The following is a 21,458-nucleotide window of genomic DNA, read 5'->3' on the forward strand; positions in this document are numbered from 1 at the left end:
AGCCAGGCACGTACAAAGTAATTCCCTTACTTTTTTAAATAAATTTTTGCATTCTGCCAAACGACAAAATCACTATCTTTCAATATACTGAAAAGGTCGGTGAAAAAATTACACTCGAATCTCAGATTAATTAGCACAGTGTACCAGTAGAATGTTGTGACAAAAATACTCTCCCGAGTATACATAATAACGTTCACTGCGATCTTAAATGGCATCCCAGTGGCCTGTATTAACGAACGAATGACAGAGTGCTCTAATTCAGTTCCTTCTTTTCAGAGCGCGAAATTTCAATGAAACACACTCAGAGACTTCATGGGTAGTGAAATTACTCAGTGTTTAAATAAATCCTGAGACGATTAATTGCCGTCGGGAAGCCTTCACCAGCTTTAGCTTCAGGGTCAAGTTCACCTACGTTATTTCGGGAACAATGCTGATTTGTATGTTGCGATGACATCTGGAATATTTACGTATCATTTGGAACAGTTAATATATAACATACTATCATCATGCGAAAAATGTTGAAAATAAACATGATGGCAGGTAGAAAACTAGATACCAGAGTTAGACAGAAATATAGTCTTTGTAGTAACCCTACTAAATTTACAGCGTAGGGACATTTATTTATTCCTGACGTTTTGGATATAAGCAACGAATCAACCCATGTAGATCAGTAAGTTGTTAACTAATTATGAAATATTGCGTTGTCTATTCTGAAGGCTGCGCTACACGTATTAGAAATATCAAAACAATTCGTCAATGAGCCTTCAATTAAAATGCTTGTTGAACCTATTTTTGAACCTGCGAGGATTTAGTAATAAGCATCGAATTAGTCAAGAGCTATCAGAAAGGTTGTGGCAGAACTCACGGACTACAGAGTCGTCCCTCAAAAGCTTGTTCACTGAGCCCTTCAACTTACTGAGGTTGACTAGAACTATGTTTTAACGTAATCGGTAGTAATTACAGCACCCTAAAAATTCTGAAAAACAGGCAGAATTGTACAATTACATTAATACTCCGCAAGCCACTACACGGTGTGTGGACGAGGATACTACTATCTAATTCCTGTTCCCTGTTACATTCGCTGTTGTTTGTTGAGCATCTCCGTAACGCTCTCCTGCCTACTAAACGATCCCGTGATAAAGCGCGCCACTCTCTGTTGGGTCTTTCCCTTCTATCAGTCCTACTGTTAAGGGTCCCAGACTGATGAATAATACTCAAGAATCTATCGAACAAGCGCCTTGTAAACCACTTGTTTTCTGGATGAGTTTAATTTCCTTAAAGATTCTTCCTATGAACCCCAGCTCTAGCATTTTCTTTTCGCAATATTTATTGTATGTGGTCATTTTACTCACGTTACCTAGCACAGATAAAACGGAAAGAAGCATCACGAGAATACGAAGAAAGAGGTGGCAACTGGGTACATTTGCAAGCAATATAAACAGGCGAGTGTATTCTCATAAATGAAGGGACGTCTGGGTACGTTATCTATACAAATTTCTGGCACACTGTTTGAAAATTAGTATCCATTATCAGCAGATCTACTTAAGTTACTTTTCACGTACTATGCATTAATGGTCATTTTAATATCTAACACGCTGCAAACCATCATCCACCTATATTTCCCCGTTTTTATTTGCTAGAAATATAACGTAATTTTTATTCAGGAGATAAAAAAGCCAAAGATTCAAAATAACTCTGTTTCGAAGAAAGGAAGCTTAGACGTCAGTGTCACGCGAGATGAAGCACAAGTTCTGACTGGACAAGGATATGAATGGCATGACACTGCGGCCTGGATTCCTCTTATGTGATTTAACATCTGAGACATGTAGTTTAAGTCCAGACACAGGATGCGTTTAATCACGACTTTGTTAGTAGTCACGAGGAGGCTCGACAAACGCTACAAGAGATGCTTTTGGTATCAAGAAAAGAAAGTGCACTTTCCACGAAAAAGCCAACAATATATTGTTTCTTCCCACATCTATCTCACGAAATGATAATTACGGTACAATCGTAGGGTTTATGGGGAAAGGGAGGGGGATAGAGAAATACAATGTACCCTTCGTACCTCATCATCAGCTAGCATGACAGGATGCTCAGAAAAAGATGAGTGTGTGAGCACAAGTTGGGATAGGCAAAGGAAATCGGCCGTGTCCTTCACCAAGGGACTGTCCCGGTATTTGCTTTAATCGTTTTAGGGGAACTACTCGATGGCCGCACAGGGATTTAAACTCGCCCCGTTCTCGAATATGAGGCCAATATCAGAACCATTGCGAGACCTCGTTCGGATCTGAAGTACCCACCGCTTCCCTCAATCGTTAATCCCTCCAAATTCCGTACATCTCCGCAACATCCAAACAATGAAGACAGTGCATACGGAATGTTGTATGCAATGTACCATCTCTGTATGAGTCTTATTCTTGTTCCAACACTGCTACGAACACTCTACGAACAGTCAACACAGATGAGGCTTAAAAACGGAAAAACGGAGTGCGCCTGAAAACGTTATCTCTTAGCAAACAGATAACAAGCACTGTGAAAACTAAGTCAGCTACTGTATCTTCTTAACTGGCGAATCGTGCAGCTTCTAGGGTATTTCTAAAATTATCAGTTACGTTCCTGTAAGCCACTGAATGCAGTTGTCTGTACAATTTAATTAAAAAAATACAGGAACATAAATAAATAAAGGAGATAACAGACGGGTGTTAAGCATGTCTCACTGATCATCACCCCCCAGGAGTAAATAAAAGCAGTTTGTTCTGAAAGATCAGCGACGCATTTTGCCTACGCAGCTACTGAGAACGAAAGGGGAAATAAAACAGGCAGTCGGTACTCGACATAAGCCGTTAGCGGATAGGCGCTTGAAGAGCAGAGCGAGTGCGAGTCTGCAGCAGGGCGGAAGAAGTTAAGTTGATGACGACATTCCATATTGGGAAGCGGCCAGTCTAATGAGATCCGGCGTCTGCATGCACACGCCTCGCTGTTACAAGCTAAATTAAATTCCAGTTACGGACTCGCGTTTGCAGCGAGCCCATCATCGCGAAAGCACTTGCAAACTGTTATACTCGATACACGTTACAGGCCACTCTCCAAATTGGTCGGCTCTATAATTTCGCACGCAGCAGCCCATTCCATGAATTGTCTTTTTATTAGAATCGATCGAAATTACTACGTTCGGCAACAGCGTGCAAGGGTAACTATACTATGCAATACCATAAACAAGAGACAATTTTGTACGATGCGTATGAATAAAGTAGACATTTCAAGTTTCTCTTCGAACAGCTTACTAAGCTACCAACGTAAAGAACTTCCGTCCAGTACAATCCAACATAGCGCTTTATTTCAGTTACCTAATTAAGATATCCTCTAGTCTTCCAAACTACGAATACTGCTATTTGACATTTCCTCAGACAAAACAAACGCTTGATGTGTCGAGAACTGATTAGCGTCACCACATATAAATGACCTCAATAAGAACTGAAACCTTCTCTACGTAAAGAAAGACCTTACATGATGAACAGTATTACAGAACGTCTCACGTCTGTCTTGTGTACAATACGAATCGTCGTCGTCCGCGAGCAAATCGGGTCTGATTTCGTCATGGGTCAAAAATTGCAGGAGAAATTAAATTACTTTTTCTGGCCAGAAAAAGGCTATTTACAATAGCCTTTATTTGTCTAACATACTCTTACATATGAGAGCATGATTTTTGTTTTCTAATTCTCTTAGTTGTGGTACCGATTTCTCTTTATTACCTGTGTTAAGAAGTGGAGTTTCTAAATTAAAAACATAATTTCTATTCCTCATGCCCGAGTAATCAATTAAAATTCTATGAAAAGTTTTATAGTAGAGCTTCTTTATGTACATTTCGATTACGTACTTCAACTGCTCACAGTTCCTTGCATCTTGTGAAATACGTTACACGGCGTTCAAAAAGCCTGTCTTTGATAATACGATGACAATGCCAGTTTAGAACCTGTTACAGTGACATAAGAGGAAGGTGGGTTCATCAGAGATACCGGGGAAATTGTTTTGTTTCATATTGAGGGGAATGATTGTTTTTAATGCAACTGCACTGCTCCAGCTTATATACAATTACTTTTAAGTTGGAGCCTTGCTTTCAAGACCTTCGTTCTGATGATACTATTTCCCACGTGGATTAGCACAGTTTTAACGCGACGCTTCACTTACTGATACACACTAAGTAGCCCGAGGAATAAGAAAAACTATTATACACTTCCCAAAGTGTTTTCTTTTAAAATGTGATCTACGAAGGGCGAAGGAGACGAAGTGGAGAAATGTGATCTAAGGCCTCACCGAATATTAATCCAAGAAGCAATGTAATGCTGTGTTCAACGAATGGCAAGAGTTTTATTTGACACTGGATATTTTTTACTGGTTGGTTGGTTTGGGGGAGTAGGGAAGGCAGTCTGACGTGCCCTTTCAAAGGAACCATCCCGGTATTTGCCTGAAGCGATTTAGGAGAATCACGAAAAACGTGAATCAGGATGGCCGGACGCGCGTTTGAGCCGTCGTCCTCCCCGATATTTTTCGAGACCTCTCAACAGGTATGTACCGACTTAAAAATGAAGTTTCAAAAAAAAAGTGTAACACAGAAATACATCGAAGTATTTGGACTTGGAGTTTAGCTTCTAGTGTTCGTCAGCTACCACTGACAATTCAGCATCACATTGGAGCTCCTGCTCCTTCTTCGCACCATCACGTATGTATTCCAATACGGTATATATCTGTAAGAGCACAGGAACGCTTTCTTCCCCGTTTACCGCAGAACAATCGCGTCTGCCACTATACTCGTATCTGTCTAATATGCGACACAAAATCTGCGGTGAAACAAATTAAAACATTATGTGACAACTAAACACCGCAGCTTGGCGTATGCCAAGAAATCCGTTATTCTGAGCTTATACCAACATTTAGAAGATGTAAGAAGAACAGCCAGTCCACAATAATTATCTCTATCTTTTTTGCAGTAAAGCTTTTATTTGCGACCACTTTCAATTTCACACGGATGAGCATTGTAAATTAAGTATGGAATGGACTGTTTAACAAAAAGAGTCCGCTACTTACTGCTGCCAACTTTACAACATAGCCACTGAAAACAGCAGAGATCATAGAGACACTATTTTTTTTTCACGCAATGTACTGCAACTAAACTTTTCCCTAAACCGAAACGTGTAATACCTGAAAGTATACTTATTTCTGGGCCGAATGATGTTTACTTAATACGATCGTAAAATCGTAAAATTCCTACTTTCAAGCAATTTGATATTCTTAAAAAGTTAAAGGCTGATGATCCCATAATCATTAACGCTGTGAAAATTTAGGAGACAACACGGAAGTAAGGGCACATCATAAAATATCCTCTTTAACAGGCCCTATGAACAAGGGAGTAAAGTCTAAGAAATCGAACATTCTTTGTTTCCCTCGAACACCGCAAAATACGACCCGAAGAGGCGAAAACTATTGTTTGCAGTGGGTTGTGGAAATAACCTGCAAAAAAACTACCTGAACTTTAGAGGAATCAAGGGAATAATACTGCCAACTCAAGGAAAATTACGAACGGAAGCTCTGTATATCAAGTCAGATACAAAATTATATATATAACTATTACTAATGAGCCCAAAATGTACCTCGCAAATATAAAATAAGTAAGCAGTTAAAAGTTACAAAGTGTCTCAGAAAGAGCTCGTGAATCGCTGGTACATTACATGAACTGGAGAAGACAGGACAGGTGTTTCCTTTAATTTTATTGCTGTTCATACTTTCAAAAGAGTGACCCGTAGATTTTTAGTGTCCCAAGCCCTCACGTTTTGTGGATATTGTATACTGCGTTGGCACTATAAAGACAAAATAAAAAATGCCTTATTCTGAAGACTTTTCTGATAAGTTTATCCAAAAAGAGAAACATTTAGAGAGCACAAGCGACTTTGGGGATGCAAAAGATATGGACGACGGTGAAAAAACGAAGCCAGGGAGTAAGGACACAAAGCATGTCATTGTCACTGACTAGAATGCAGTGATGCCTGTGTTGACTGCATTTCAAAATAATAGCCGATAAGAAGAGAAAACATAACTGCTTGCACGGCGTCACACTGTATCAAAATTTACAGTTCACTGTAGCTTCATAGCTTCACCAGCTTCTGCATTTTGTTTACTGCTGTCACCAAAAAGTAATTTTAGTCGGATTCGCGATTAGAATTACGAAAAAATACAGAGAAAGACTTCGGAGGCCATGAAAAACTTCTCTCCGAAAAGCATACATATATTTTCAGAACGCACGTTATATCACTAAAAATGGCAGTTTTACTTCAAGATCTGAGCGAATAATGCTATCATCTCTCTAACTGAACTTCACACTGCACCTACTGCTTCAAAAAATGGTTCAAATGGCTCTGAGCACTATGCGACTCAACTTCTGAGGTCATCAGTCGCCTAGAACTTAGAACTAATTAAACCTAACTAACCTAAGGACATCACACACATCCATGCCCGAGGCAGGATTCGAACCTGCGGCCGTAGCGGTCCCGCGGTTCCAGACTGAAGCGCCTTTAACCGCACGGCCACACCGGCCGGCACACCTATTGCTTGATGTAAGTTATATGAAAACAATACAGTCCACTCTTAGTGCAGTTTCAGAGGCGGAATACACACGGGTTAGTGATTTATCCCCTCAGAAACAGACCTGCGTTCCGATTCTAATGGACACCCTATCGAGGGGGCGAAACAATCGAGTCACAAACGCGTCTCTGCCACTACTCATTTAACTCCAAAGAGAAACTATGGACTACTAACGAAACAGTGATTCACGGTGGGTAACTCTGTCGCTAAGAGCACTGACCGCCAAAGGATTACACTTGTCAGCATGTTTCTTAAGAGCGCACACTCGAGACCCAAGACAAAATTATTTGTTTTATTTCACGTACACCTGTTCGTAATAATCTTTTTATGATTGAATCCACAGCCGAATTACACTTCTTAAAGTAATGTCATTTTTCTGCTTGACGCTTTTTTATTAATAAATAATTTTTTTCTTTTTATTTACAAGATAATTTATCGCCTTCCTGTATTATCAAACGACCTGGTGATAAGAATAACAAAGGCTTACAGGTAGTTTAAAGTAAGTCTAATTTATTCTTCAGCCTCAATTACGTATTATTAAATACATGACATGATTTTACCTTATATGCAAATTGAAGGTGGAGAGGGGAGAAAGGAAAGGAAGGGGAACGGATTATCGATGTCAGCTGCATCGGGGCTTTATGCGGAATCTGCAGCGACGAGTGAAAATGTTGCCGGACCAGGAATCGAACCCGGGATCTCATGCTTACTGGGCATTTGTGTTCATTACTGTGCTGCCCGTACAGTGCTTATCGCAACTGCGCGGACCATCTCAGCAGGCCTCACGGCCGACACATATCCCACCGAGCGCAACGTGTCCATATCCTCCATACTCGCTGTTGTTAGATTCCCGCAGGAGTCCGCCCCGATAGCTGTGTCGGCACGGTAGCTCAGCGTGTTTGGTCAGAGAGGTGGTGGCCCAATGTAATATTAATAATAATAATAATAATAATAATAATAATAATAATAATAAAACTGAGTAAAGGAATCAACGATCAACTTGAACGGATGTCATGTGACATGCGCTCAGAGCAAACACAACGAACAACACCGAAAAAAGTGAAGAGAAGTAAAAAGTGGCCAGCGCGACAGACTGTCATGCCCAGCGGCCCGGGTTCGATTCCCGGTTGGGTCGGAGATTTTCTCCGCTCCGGGACTGGGTGTTGTGCTGACATCATCATCATCATCATCATCATCATCATCATCATGTCATTCCCATCCACACGCAACTCGCCTAAGTGGCGTCACCTAAAAAGTCTTGCACCAGGCGACCGGTCTACCCGACAGGAGGCCCTAGCCACACGACATTTCATTTCATTTTTTCCCGCAGGTCAGACGTCCGGAAAAAAAAGATAACACACATCCGTATACGCGATTCGCCTCGATGGGCAACGAATCCACCTTCTCCAGTCGGGATGCACAATTACGTCTGATTATCTGCGGGACTCTCACAGTAGCGAGCATGGAGCATATGGACATGGACTGCAGATAGTTGGCGTTCGGTGAGGGTGTGGGCCGGCCGAGAGGCGTGTTGAGATAGTCCGCGCAGTTGCGACAAACAAAGTGTCCGGGTGATTAACGCAACTGCCCAGTAAGCACGAGATCCTGGGTTCAAATTCTGGTCCAGCATTCATTTTCACTCGTCGCTGCCGATTCCACATAAAGCCCCGATGCAGCTGACATCGATAGCCCCCTCCACCATCAATTTACATATAATGTATCACAGCTGCGGATTCCGCGTTGTGTCTGTTTCTTTCGGACATATCCGAAAGAACAAACACCACGCATTCATATAAATTATTTTATCTCTCTGGAGCATCTTCAGACTAAGTAGGTGCGTCAGCAAGCCGTCCTGTCTACGCGAGAACCCCGTATCAGAGTAATGGGGCTCTGACAAAGACAAGACGGGTTGTTGACACAACTACTTAGATCTGAAGATGATCCAGAGAGATCGAAACATGTAATGCAATTAAAAAATGTGCAGCTGAGACTAAAGAATAAAAGAACTTTTAGCTACGGGTAGCTGGAAAGACGCTGCCCACGTTGTTTACTTTTATTTCCAAAGATATTCTAATCATTTTTAATGTGTTTTGTATGCTGGTACAGTAACTAGATCCGCATATTTCTTGCACCTTTTTCGTTCTACATATGAAACTTCACTAAGTGATGTAAGTAACTGGAGCTTTATTTTTTAATTATTTCTTGTTTACTTTAACATGTGCGTAACTTTTGTTACCGTTCTTGCCACCTCATCACTTGGTTATATCGAAGGGGGTGAAATTATGAAATTAGCTAATCACAGAAAAAGGAAACGTTCACTTCAAACGAAGGAAGTGTCGTGGAGGAAAAGATTTGTTAAAACAAATTGACGCTTGCGCACTGCTGTGTAACAGCTGCTTGCTAATTATCTTATTACTAAAGCGACCGCACAGTAGTAGCAAGCGCTTCCCTGCAGCCAGTGGTGCGCACGACGTGGCACAAAACGCAGAAAAATTACATACTGGCTGCCAGTGGACGTGGAGCTCTCCCTTTCCACATCAGTATGCACAAGCCCATCACTTTTTTTGTGCGGCTGCCTCCGCCACCCTCCAACAAATCAGTGAGGGCCGTACGAATTAAATTAATATCGGGAGGGGAAACTTTTAATAACGGGTCGCCACTACAGAGCTGGTCCGCGGGAATTATTCACGCAAATGGCGAAAGGTTTGCATCGGGCTTAGATGCAGTTTGGAACAGCGGGCCATTGAAATGCGTGGCACGTGGAGGCGATGCCGGAGAGTGCGCCAGAATAGCGTTTGTGCAGGCTTACGGCTCAAGATAAGTTATCGTTGTTTCGTTAGGCGGGCACGCCGCTCTAGTCATGCAGGCGGGCTGTGCCACACAGTTGGCGCTGCAAACAAGCAAGCGTCATCGCCCACTGCTTAGTACATCGCAGTTAAAAACTGCATTTCGGTAAATCGCTACGCTGCTGTCTCGCTCAGATGTGCAACTTCCTAGAATGTTTGACAAACTGGCCCCTCCATAGAGACTGAAATTGTACTGGACCGTGACTCGAATCCATACCTCCTGAAATGTAAACGTCCGCATTATTGCTCCGAAAATTTGAAATGACGCGTTGTTTGATACATAATGAACAAAATTATAAAGTACTATTTTGCACATTTTGTCAAAACTGCTTAAAAATATCTCGACTGTACAGATTTCCTGTACAGCACACTTCAGCATCCGACTACGCTTAGAGATGTACTATCATACTAAGAAGTTTGCTAACGTATTTTAGATCATTAACGACACATGACGCAATACCTTCTTAAGGTGAGAACAGAATCCAAGTATCTGGAGTGAAGATAGATAGGAGCATGCTTGGTAAAACAAATACAGAGGCTTCAGAACGAAACAATGAAACACCTTATTCTAATCAACAAACAATTCAGTATAACAACTGTATGCAGAGTCGCATGATATGTGCACGAGACGAGTATGTACCGACTTCACAGAAAAATGTACGGACTGGAAAATCGTAAAGGAAGAAGATGAGCACAACAGGTTACAGATGATGACAACAGCGGCAGACGAGAAGAGTAGAAATCCAAAAGTTTACGGGGGTTCGATTGCTGACGCTTCCAAGTACATTACTTATTTACAATAATATTTAACATTACTTTACTAGTTGGTTTTCGAACTAGAAATATTTTCACTTTTTTAACACCTGGATCAATGTATAATACATGTAGGCTATTTACAAACTAACTAAATTAATATGGTCTCCTCCTAGACTACGTCACTAGCTGTGGGGCAGCTTGATAGAAAGAAACGGTGGCTTGGATATATCGTCGACGTCAGTTATTGGCGGCAGAACGCTAACTCAGCTGGAGAAAAAGAGGTGGGAAGATTGGGGATCAACCTCATTAGTGGCTGTGTATAAGTTGGTACGATAAGAATGGGGGAAGGAAATCGACCTAGTCTCGTTCAACGGAACCACCCATACAATCGCCTAAAATAATTCAGAGTAACCACAGAAATAATATACTATTCTTCAGCCTCAACATATTGTGCGAAGTGCATACTACTCTAATAATAATCCTCGATGACTGTTTTTTATGTAAATTAAAAATAAACTACACGAAATCTGCTCCGGTGGATTGTTATTACAATAATAAACATTTCACACAGAAAAATAAATCTGTGTGTTTGTGTGCAGATTCTACACGACCCTTCTCACCGAAACCATTACACCATAAGAAGTGTGGGCATGGATTTATCTCCCGTTACGCTCGGCCTTTCCCATAGCAAGTGAAAAACACTGATTAGGTAAAAAACATTACGAACCCTACCCACCGCGAGAAAAATCCACGTTTTCTCACTAGCTTTTCCCACACTGTATGTGCTATAGAGCATTACTAGTGTACAGGTTATGAGATGGTTCGGATCTGCATTCGGAAGAGTCTTGCACGGGTGCGTTTTGACATAATTGAGGTCACGTAACACCTCACAAAATTGTTCTGGTTGTCCGACTTTGTTGACATGGCGCATCTCTTTTTTGTAGCATATTTACGTCTGCTGTTACCACCGCAGGTGTGCTTCTTTCCTTGAAATGGAAAGAAAGTCTGAATATGGAAGCTGTATAATTAGTGGCTCTCCTTCTAAGATAAAGGCCAGATTGACAAAGACCAGATTGTGATGACCCGGCAGTGGGAAACGGCGCAGCTTGTCGGCTGTTGGCAAATATGGGAAGTCATTGGACAGTGCAATTACGGATATGCGATTTGGTGTTGGATGTCAACCCCTCATCACAGAACGTGGAGATCGGAGGCTTTGCCTGCTCAGTAAAGTAGGATAGTGGCTATCTGTGGCTGAGCTGGCGACAGAGTACAAGGTTGGTGCAGGCCCAAGAGATTCAGGCGACATCTTTCCGCGCCAACCGTTGAACGTAAGGCTCCACAGAAGACGACACACACGTGTTTCCAAGTTAACACAACGACATCGCCAACTACTTTTCCAGTGGGCACTAAGTCATCGAGATTGGACCGTGGATCAATGGAGACGTGTCATCTGACTGGATGAATCACGTTTCTTGTTACACCAGACCGATGGTCGTGTCCAGCTACACCGTCATCCAGGCGAACGACTGTTCGAAAAACGCGGCGTGCCACAGACGTAGATCGGTGGGGACAGTATTATGCTATGTGGAACATTCATTTGAGCTTTCATGGGACCTGTGGTAGTAGTCTGAAGTGCCATGACAGCTGTGGATTACGTGAAATTTATTGCAGAGTTCCTGCATCCCTCCATGTCTGATGCCATCCCAATGGTTATGCCATCTTCCAGCATGGCAATTTTCCGTGTCACGAGGCCAGTATCTTTTTACCAGTGGTTTGAGAAGCGTAACAGCGAACTTACGCTGGCGCTTTGGCCACCAAATTCGTCTGATCTGAATCCAATGGGGCACGTCTGAGAAGCTATTTGGCGCCAGATCACAGCCAACTAACCATCGTCTCAGTTTACACGAATTGCGTGACCTGTGCGTAGACTTTTGATGCCAATACCTCAGGAAACCTACCAAGAACTTATCGAAACCATGCCGTGGAGAATCGCTGCTGTATTGTGTTCCGAGAGTGAACCATCCCGCTACTAAGCAGGAGGTCATAATATCTGTTTCATTAGTGTAAATTAATGTAAAATTCACATCAAGGATGACCTGTCACCTGTGTCCGTCTCAGCCAGTTTCCGATCCAATGGTGCGAAGCCTCACTCACTGGATACAACACATGACCATCTAAAATGTGAGGTCGTAATGAGGTCATACAGATAGGGCGCCAGATGGAGCTTGCCCGTGGGATCAGGCATCGTTCTGGTAAATGAACAGTTTTCATCTGCTCCGACTAATATAGCGCTCCACCCCCATCGTCTACACGAGATGGAAAGGATTGTCGATGCCTACAATCACTGTTTTTACAACAACCACACTACTGTCCCCAATCGTCAGAAGTTAAGTGTTCATTTTCCCCACGTGCTATTAGAGTGTGGAATGTTAGACGAACAGTCTAAAGGTTGTTCAAAGAACCCTCTGACAAGCGTTTCAGTGTGAATTGCACAGTATTCCTGTGGATGTGGAAGTATTTCAGCACTGAGGATTTTTCCAGAATGAGATTTTCACTCTGCAGCGGAGTGTGCGCTGATATGAAACTTCCTGGGAGATTAAAACTGTGTGCCCGACCGAGACTCGAACTCGGGACCTTTGCCTTTCGCGGGAAAGTGCTCTACCATCTGAGCTACCGAAGCACGACTCACGCCCGGTACTCACAGCTTTACTTCTGCCAGTATCTCGTCTCCTACCTTCCAAACTTTACAGAAGCTCTCCTGCGAACCTTGAAGAAGTTTCATATCAGCGCACACTCCACTGCAGAGTGAAAAATCTCATTCTGGAAACATCCCCCAGGCTGTGGCTAAGCCATGTCTCCGCTATATCCTTTCTTTCAGGAGTGCTAGTACTGCAAGGTTCGCAGGAGAGCTTCTGTAAAGTTTGGAAGGTAGGAGACGAGATACTGGCAGAAGTAAAGCTGTGAGTACCGGGCGTGAGTCGTGCTTCGGTAGCTCAGATGGTAGAGCACTTGCCCGCGAAAGGCAAAGGTCCCGAGTTCGAGTCTCGGTCGGGCACACAGTTTTAATCTGCCAGGAAGTTTCACTGAGGATTTTTACTACCATGTTTCCTCCTACCGTTTGAGTAATCGTTGCATCTCACATAGGTAATTCCGTTAACGTTTTGGAACATACGAGAAAAGGACTGGCCTCGGGTCATTCAAGCGGCCAATCCAGTAATCGTTTGATGTGATTCGCGGAAACATTAAATCAGGAAATTGATCTGAAGGCCGATCCTCATGAAAATAAACGCGTCATATTTTACTCGTCATGCAGAGTGCTAACACTATTTAGTCGGGAACAATTCTGTAAAAGCGGTAAAGAATCAGTATGTTTAAACCGAAGAATTTCTCTGAAAGCTCTGAAGTTATGTAACTTAATTTCTGTAAGAATGCATCACATGGAGGCTACTTGTCTCGGGGTTGCATTGCTGCTGCCTCGTAAAGACAAGCTGGTGGCTTTGAGTCACGTTTTGGGCATCGAAAGATTTTAAATGTGCTGTTATTGAGTATATCAGAATGTAATCGATGGATACATTACACTGCACCATTAGGTTCCACATCATCTAAGAACATTAGAACGATATTGGTAGAACGCACTGGATGCGAACTAGTTGTTAAAATCTTATTTAACAATAAAATATCCGGCGTTGGAGAGTGAGAAAGTAGGTGTAAGGTGGACACCTGATATGACTGACTTAAACAGAACACCCGTGCAAGGCACTCTGAACATAACCGACTTCGGTCTGTTCTCGTTGCAGATCAGTTTGAAAACCAGGTAATTTCTACTTCACGCCATTTCCTCGTGTAACTATAATCGCGCCGTCCATGCTGTTCTTTACGCTATGACAAATTCCGATCCGACTATAAGCGTGCACTTGCCTGACGTATCACATATCGCTGTCGGTACGAAAGACGACTTTCGACGAAAGAAACTAATTTCGCTGATTCAAGATGTTAGCATCTACGGAAACTTCAGCAATCATTTATTAATTTCGGTGGAATGCTGACAAGATTTCAGAACGTACTGAACTCTAGCACTTTCCATATAGTTACTCGTTCGATTTTGAAACAGAAATTCCACAAAACAGAATTTTTTCATTAAGCACTGATTCCATTAGAAGATGTTTCTGCGATTTCTCTAAAATATTTGCTGAATCTACCCTCATAGTTCAAGTATACAGCCTTTAATGGAGACATCGTTGCATTTCCGAAACACTTTTAGTGACTTTCGGCAAATCCTGTTTTAGCAGTACTTAGATATTGGAGTGGCTGTTTTCACATTAAAGAGCTTTTATCCTTTTTTCACCGGTGTAACCAACACGTAATTAACGGTGCAAGTACCAATGAAATAACGTGTGTTCATATAGTCGTCAGACATACCTGCAACGAAGAAACCAAACCAATAGCACAGAAAGTACGTATCACGGAAAAAGGAGACAGCATTTCTTAGGCTTCCGCCCCTTATCCTCAAACCATGTAACTTGACCACGATTATGAGCTAATCTTTATTCGAAGATTACTTTTTTTTCAGCGCTACCAAATTACAAAATTTCATGTAACTCTTATTGTAAACAATTTTCTACTCGATTGCCTCAAGATCTCAGCGCTTATTTATAAAATTGTTCATTTTCAAACTGGAAAGCGACAATGTTCGGGGAGGGGAAACGGTGATTTACAGGAGACGTGGCTACCATTCTTATCGTGACCTTTGTGATCTCGAGTATCCGCTGAAGTTGCAGATTATAAAGACGACAGTACATTACCAATTTCTGAAACATTCCGTAGTTGGAAGTTACTTGATCTGCGGCAGATACTGAACGGGTGAACAACTGCAGGTGTCCAATTAAGGTGTTTACGACTACAGTTTACCTGTAGTAACTGCGCCATAACGCTAAGCATAGTATCGTTTTTTTATGATTGCCCTCAGAGTTTCGAGGTTTCACTCAGCAGCGGCCAATTAATTCACAACAGAAACGGAGAGCTATTCAATTTACTTTAACATTAACTCCATTTGCCAGAATTTTTCCTTGTGGAATTATGCTTTTCATTATCTACTGTAGATGTAGGCACCCCAAGACAACGAATAAGTAACATTTTATTCGTTCTGACTGGGAGCTACACATTGACGGTTGGTATACTTGAAACTTAAAAGATTTTTGCTTTGAACGTGTTAAAAAAATTATTACATTTGTCATGCGTGTACAGAGCACCGTATCTTTGTTCCCAGTCAAGCAGTCTTTCACGTAAGTATTCAAGTAATTACGAGCGTAGTCAATGTAGTATACAATCCGGATGGGCCACTGGTGGCCCGCATTAGATTTCAATCCGGCCTGCAGAAGAAATTCCGTCTGAACCTTAAATGAACATTTTCTCAAAAACACAAGTTTTGAGGCATGGCGTGTCGGGAAAAAGAGTGCCATTCACATCAGTGCGCTACCCCAACGCTTCAGTTTTTCACTAGGAGCACTGCTGTCGTGTCGTGACGAAAATGCCTTCGAACTTAAGTATGCGAACCAGGCCCGCGGCTCACCAACGTCTGCCCATGCCTGCACACTGTGGCAACTGCTGTATGCTGTACATCGAGGCTGGTTCACACAGAATGAATCAACGTTTAGGAGTAGTTTCCTGTCGATATACAGATTATTAAAGCTATAGCGCTGATTTCGTTGACTAATGATGAGGAAGAAAATCGGGTGTAAATTTGTTGAAGGAACTATACCGAGTTTCACTGGATGTGGCTCAGCGAAACCGTGGCGTGCCTCGATGTAGATCCTAAGTCGGATCCTCCTGAGAGTGAAGCAACCATGACCCACTTGTCTACTTCGCGGGCTTCACGTTTGTCGACAGTGACCACCAATGTGCGATAACTGACTAGAGACAGCGGCGGAATCAAGTATGGTATTATAAAGAATCAACCCGGCTGTCATTTGAAGACATTCGGAAAAATGTGAAGACCAACAGTCACGGGATGTACTAAGAAGGGGACCGCGCCTACTCATCACCGATTTCGTTCAGATTTACGGTATACGTAGGGGTTGGCCAGAAATGAAAGTGATACAACAGGATGCTCCGGATGGCGGATCGTTTTGAAAAGCATTTTTGGCCCGAGCAGGGCGAGCCGTAAGCCATTTATGCTTATAAGTAGCGGGTGACGCAATGCAAAGAGTAAAGAATGGAAATGCGACGGTCATAGGGTTGAGCCTTTATGCGGACACACTTTATTTTCAATAATCTTTTCTGTAAGAGATAAAAGGAAACGACAACGAAAGTTTGGGATTGCAAATACATTTCCAGAAATTGACTAAGATGTACATGAGAACTTCATATATAAAATTAGTCATTTTCATTATTTTACAGTTGATTTAGGCGTCCTGGGATGATAATCATAAAAAAGGTTTAGTAGTAACTTTCTTGACATCTTGCACACATTACAAACGCAGCATTTTTACAATTACATGGTGATTTCGAAGGTTCTATAGAAAAATAAACTTTGTTTACATTCATAAAAGGTTCTCTCTCCCTCATCGAATACTGTAGCCGTGAACCGTGCGTAATGCATCATTTCTGCTAATATTGGCAGTGGAATGTATTTTGAGGCAGTCTTCTCAGGATGTGATTTCTTTTTCGCTCTCGATGAGATAAAAGCACTTGTGAAGCTTTTTGATCTAATTCTATACCTGAAGATAAAAAAAGGCATCGCAGAGGCGCACTAGCGCGTGCCTTTGGGAGGGCATCTGTTTATTGCTGCATGATGGCAATTCTTTGTCATTTTGAAAAATTTCGTCATGAAATTGTCGATTTGATTCTAACCCCCACGAGTCAGTCAGCTGAAGAAATCTGTTCAGCTGCACATGAGGCTTCATCACATAAGTCAATTTCTGCACGAGGTTGTTCCGAGTTTAAGATTTTGATGAAGTAAAGATGACATTCCTATATTTTGCCAAATGCTCATCCACCAAAATTTTTCTTTGCTTATCCTTCTCAAGATTTTTATGAAAATTTTAATACATACAAAATACTGAGCATTATTCGCTTTATTTGCAGAGTAAGTAAAATAAAATTACGAACGTTTCCCCAAAGGGACTTGATCCCATTACCTTTGGATTGCCGTTCTTACCCGATTCACTGCGCCAACCGCAGCCTAGGAAATGGAAAGTATGCTAACACATAAGGCTCATGCCTCGTTCCATCGCCGGCCGAAGTGGCCGAGCGGTTATAGGCGCTACAGTCTGGAACCGCGCCACCGCTACGGCCGCAGGTTCGAATCCTGCCTCGGGCATGGATGTGTGTGATGTCCTTAGGTTAGTTAGCTTTACGTAGTTCTAAGTTCCAGGGGACTGATGACCTCAGCAGTTAAGTCCCATAGTGCTCAGAGCCATTTGAACCAGTTTGAAACTCGTTCCATCTGCGCCAATTTTATTTTGATTTTGTTTTCCCTAAACGCTAGGCCATCTGGAGCTTCCACTTCTGGTCAAGTCCTGCACATATCAGAAATTCGGATACAATCGGTGATGACGAGCTGGTGCAGAAATTCATAGCACAACTTCAGGAGACAGGGCCCAGAATATTATAAGATCATAAATCTAGAACGAACGAAGGAAGGGAGATTAGGGTTTAACATCCCGTCGACGAGGAGTTCATTAAACGCGGATCACACGCTCTAGGATTGAGGAAGGCAATCAGCCATGTCCGTTAGGAAAGAACCACCCAGACATTTGACCTAAGCGATTTAGGGAAACTATAAAACACGTAAATCTGGAGAACAGGACGGAGAATTCTCGAATGCTAGCCGAGTGGCTTAATCACTGCGTATAGAAATTTCGTTCATATAGAAATAGGCGAGTTTTTGAGCAAGAATACAGAGAGTATATAACATTAGCACTCTTGCTGTCTGTCTTTTTTGAGAATAGTGAGAAAAGTATGGAAGTGTAATTACACGTCCTCAGAAGTAATTCGCGGGAGTTAGTGTCAAAACAGCTAGTAAATAGATCACTATTCAGAGAGGAAAACATTGTCGTTTCTGGCGGAACGTGTTTTCCTGTCGAAGTAGCAGCCTACTTGTTCTTTCGTCTCATATTGTATTAGTGTTGCTTGTGAATAGATTGTCGTGAGTATCTGGATCGCGAGATGGTAATAAGACCGCATTGGAGGCACCAGAAGTGTGTATCTTGTAGCAGTTTGAAAATTTCCGAAATATGTACGACGACTCCGTCGATTCGATTGCTTCGTTCTGATTTTTCATCTTACCGATTAAGGTGGTCATTGGTGCATACCTTTTCCATCATCTGCATGGTGTAATTTGCACGTGGGGATCCGAGTAACCGTCGTAATGAAACATGCATATGAAATGAGACCGTACTTGCACCACGTATATAGAGTAAATTATGAGTAGCAACTTTTACGCAAGATGTTCGGGCGGTCTACACATCTATATGACATGACACACAGCGAGGAATTCCCGAAAAACAGAGTAGGTGTACCTCGAGGAACGACTTTACTTTACATCTAAAAATATAAGGATTAGCGTAAACTTTTTTCCTTCGATTCTGATGGTAGGAACATTGTGAATGGTGGATGCTGCAGAACTCTACGCACTTGCTGTACGTCAGTTACGGCAATAGTAGTGTGGATTGGCTTTCCGTCTTTATTTATTTAAAACAAATCGTAGAATGTAGTGTACGAAGAGAAGTGTCATCTCGTGAAATACATATGTTTCAACATTCAAACAGGTCAGTTAAGCATTCCAAGTTTTCTACGAGCTCTATTTAGACATTCGTTCTTCATACACTGCGCCCGCTTCTTACTCTAGTAGACAAACCAACTCTCAGTTCGGACCATTAGGTGAGGCTTCGTTTTTCAAGTGAAAGCTAAATATGATACCTCCAGCTCATCCTTCACCGTCGCGAAGCAAACGGTTAATGTCGAAAGGTTAAAAGTATTGTGTAACGTCTAAGGCAACATGGCGTTTCCTAATCATACAATAATATTCTTTCGTGGTTCACAGCGTATAAAACCAGCGAAACTCAGTATCTCTTCAACGATACTATGGTCGACAACTTCCAGGACAACCATCTGATATGGACATATTCACTTCTCGTCTCCAAAAGACTGCTTTACCACCAACAGCCGTTCCTAGCGATGCACCATCCACATACCTCGTCAACAGTTTTGTCAACTGCTTTGTTCGAAGGACATGTACGAAATGGTTTCCACTTCATCGCACCGTCAGGGAGTATCGCACTGCTTACGTTGGCCAAATTCTTGCATTGGTAATTCTAATTTTACCTTAACTCTGAATCCATATTACAACGCCCAAGTGAAGTAAAACAGTTATTATAGCTCTGGAGTCGCATTCATCAGGATATGCAAACGTTTAAATCTCCGTCGCGGTTTCTCTAACTCCATGCGAATCATCAGAATAGTTCTTTTGGAAAGTCTATAGCAGATTTCCTACCCAATCGCGTGAGATCTGAGCTTGTGATTAATCCCTTAGGTCTTTGTCAACCGGAAACTTAACCTTAGTATTTCTTTCGTTGAAACTGCAGTGCTTGCCGGAAGTGAATGTGGCTTTGACATAATTTGGAAATTTAAAACACGCGATAGTACTATAAGCAGGAATCCTACCACCTGGTTTGATACCCAATTAATTGACACAGGGAATTCTGTAGCTTTTGAAAATACTTGGAGACTCGCTTGCATAGTCACCGCATGGGACTGGGGTCTGTCATCTTCTGCGTCGACTGTCACAGCATGCCAAATGTGATTTATTCGGTAACCGGACTGAACCGGAACCGATCTCTGAAAGTGTCTTAAGGAAACTACTTCCATAAGAAAATCTTAACACACCGATCATATAATGACGCAGCTCTGCAACAGAAGTAACAATTTGATCGCATGGAAAACTATTTTCCGAAGAAAAAAAACACACACACACACACACACACACACACACACACACACACACAGAGAGAGAGAGAGAGAGAGAGAGAGAGAGAGCGCCATTTTCCTTTCTGATGACGATTCACTTTACTTTGGATGATGGTGCATGGGCTCAAGTAAATGTTCCATGCACAGTCAATACATCTCTTAGTGTCAATATCGGCACCCTGATTGTAACCAGAACAAAGCAATCGAATCGAGGGAGGCGCTGCACACATTTCGAAAAATTCTCTAATTGCTCCAAGAGACATTTCTGCAGTCTCCAACGCGTCTTATTACCATCTCGCGATCCAGATACTCCGACAATACATTCATAAGCAACACTAATAAGACAACAAGTAGAGTATGGTTTCCATGGAAAGAATCATCTGAATCTTCGTAAAATCGTATTGCGAGCAGTTGATCATGTAGCACAAGCAGTATTTCTGTTTACGATTAACAGAATTTATCATCTCATTATTGTACTAATTTTCGACTATTGTGACATTGTCAATGCATCTATTCGTAGCACGCTTCGGATCATCCAAAACCTGTGACGTTCATTGCCGATCTTTTCTCATTTTCTCTGAGTGTTCTTGTTTATTCCCTTTCAATGGATACCGTTTGTTTGATGAAGATCACCCGTCTACATTCTTCGTGTCTAGCCCATAAGTAATCCTGTATGCAACTGAAAGTACCAATGGGTAAGATTTTTTCATGTCTTATTTTCCATTAGGTCAAGAACAGATCTAAAGCGTGAATATACATTATCCAGCGGTTATTAGTATCATATTTCTTCTTTTTTCTAAGTTTGGCGAATGGTGCTTCCACGGCAGTCTCCCTGGACGGTAAAAAAGAATGATCTAGATTTTATTGCTTGAAAGAACAAATTCCGAAAAAAAGTATACCTCCGCAAAGAACACGGATCCTTATTCATTTCACAGTTTACAGTAATAAAATCTTGATGAAAAAGTATCCTCAAAGTTGCCAATGACTTTCCAGGACATAAATGGTCGTACGCAACCAAAGTTTAGTTGCATTATTCTTCTACCAATGTTAAAAGCACCGGGCTTCTTTTATCATCATTTCGAGCGATCTGAGGCTGACGCTAATTATGAATCTGGATTTATCACAACAATAACTGCAACCGATGAGCCACACTTACGTGATAATGAATTTTTGGAAAATGAATTACAAAAAGATTGTATCATTAGTAGCTAAGTTTGCGTGGGAGTTTCCTAATTACGATGGCATTAACTTGCA

General features: G+C 41.9%; 1 protein-coding gene across 3 annotated transcripts in view; it reads right to left on the minus strand.

Moving 5' to 3' along the window:
- The window catches only part of LOC124721331 (syntaxin-binding protein 5), a 1,049,372-nt gene that overhangs the window by 1,026,828 nt on the left and 1,086 nt on the right, over positions 1 to 21,458 (minus strand). The gene's annotated exons all lie outside the window — the stretch shown is intronic.

The sequence above is a fragment of the Schistocerca piceifrons genome, chromosome X (assembly GCF_021461385.2).
Source record: "Schistocerca piceifrons isolate TAMUIC-IGC-003096 chromosome X, iqSchPice1.1, whole genome shotgun sequence".
In the NCBI taxonomy this organism is placed as follows: Eukaryota; Metazoa; Arthropoda; class Insecta; order Orthoptera; family Acrididae; genus Schistocerca; species Schistocerca piceifrons.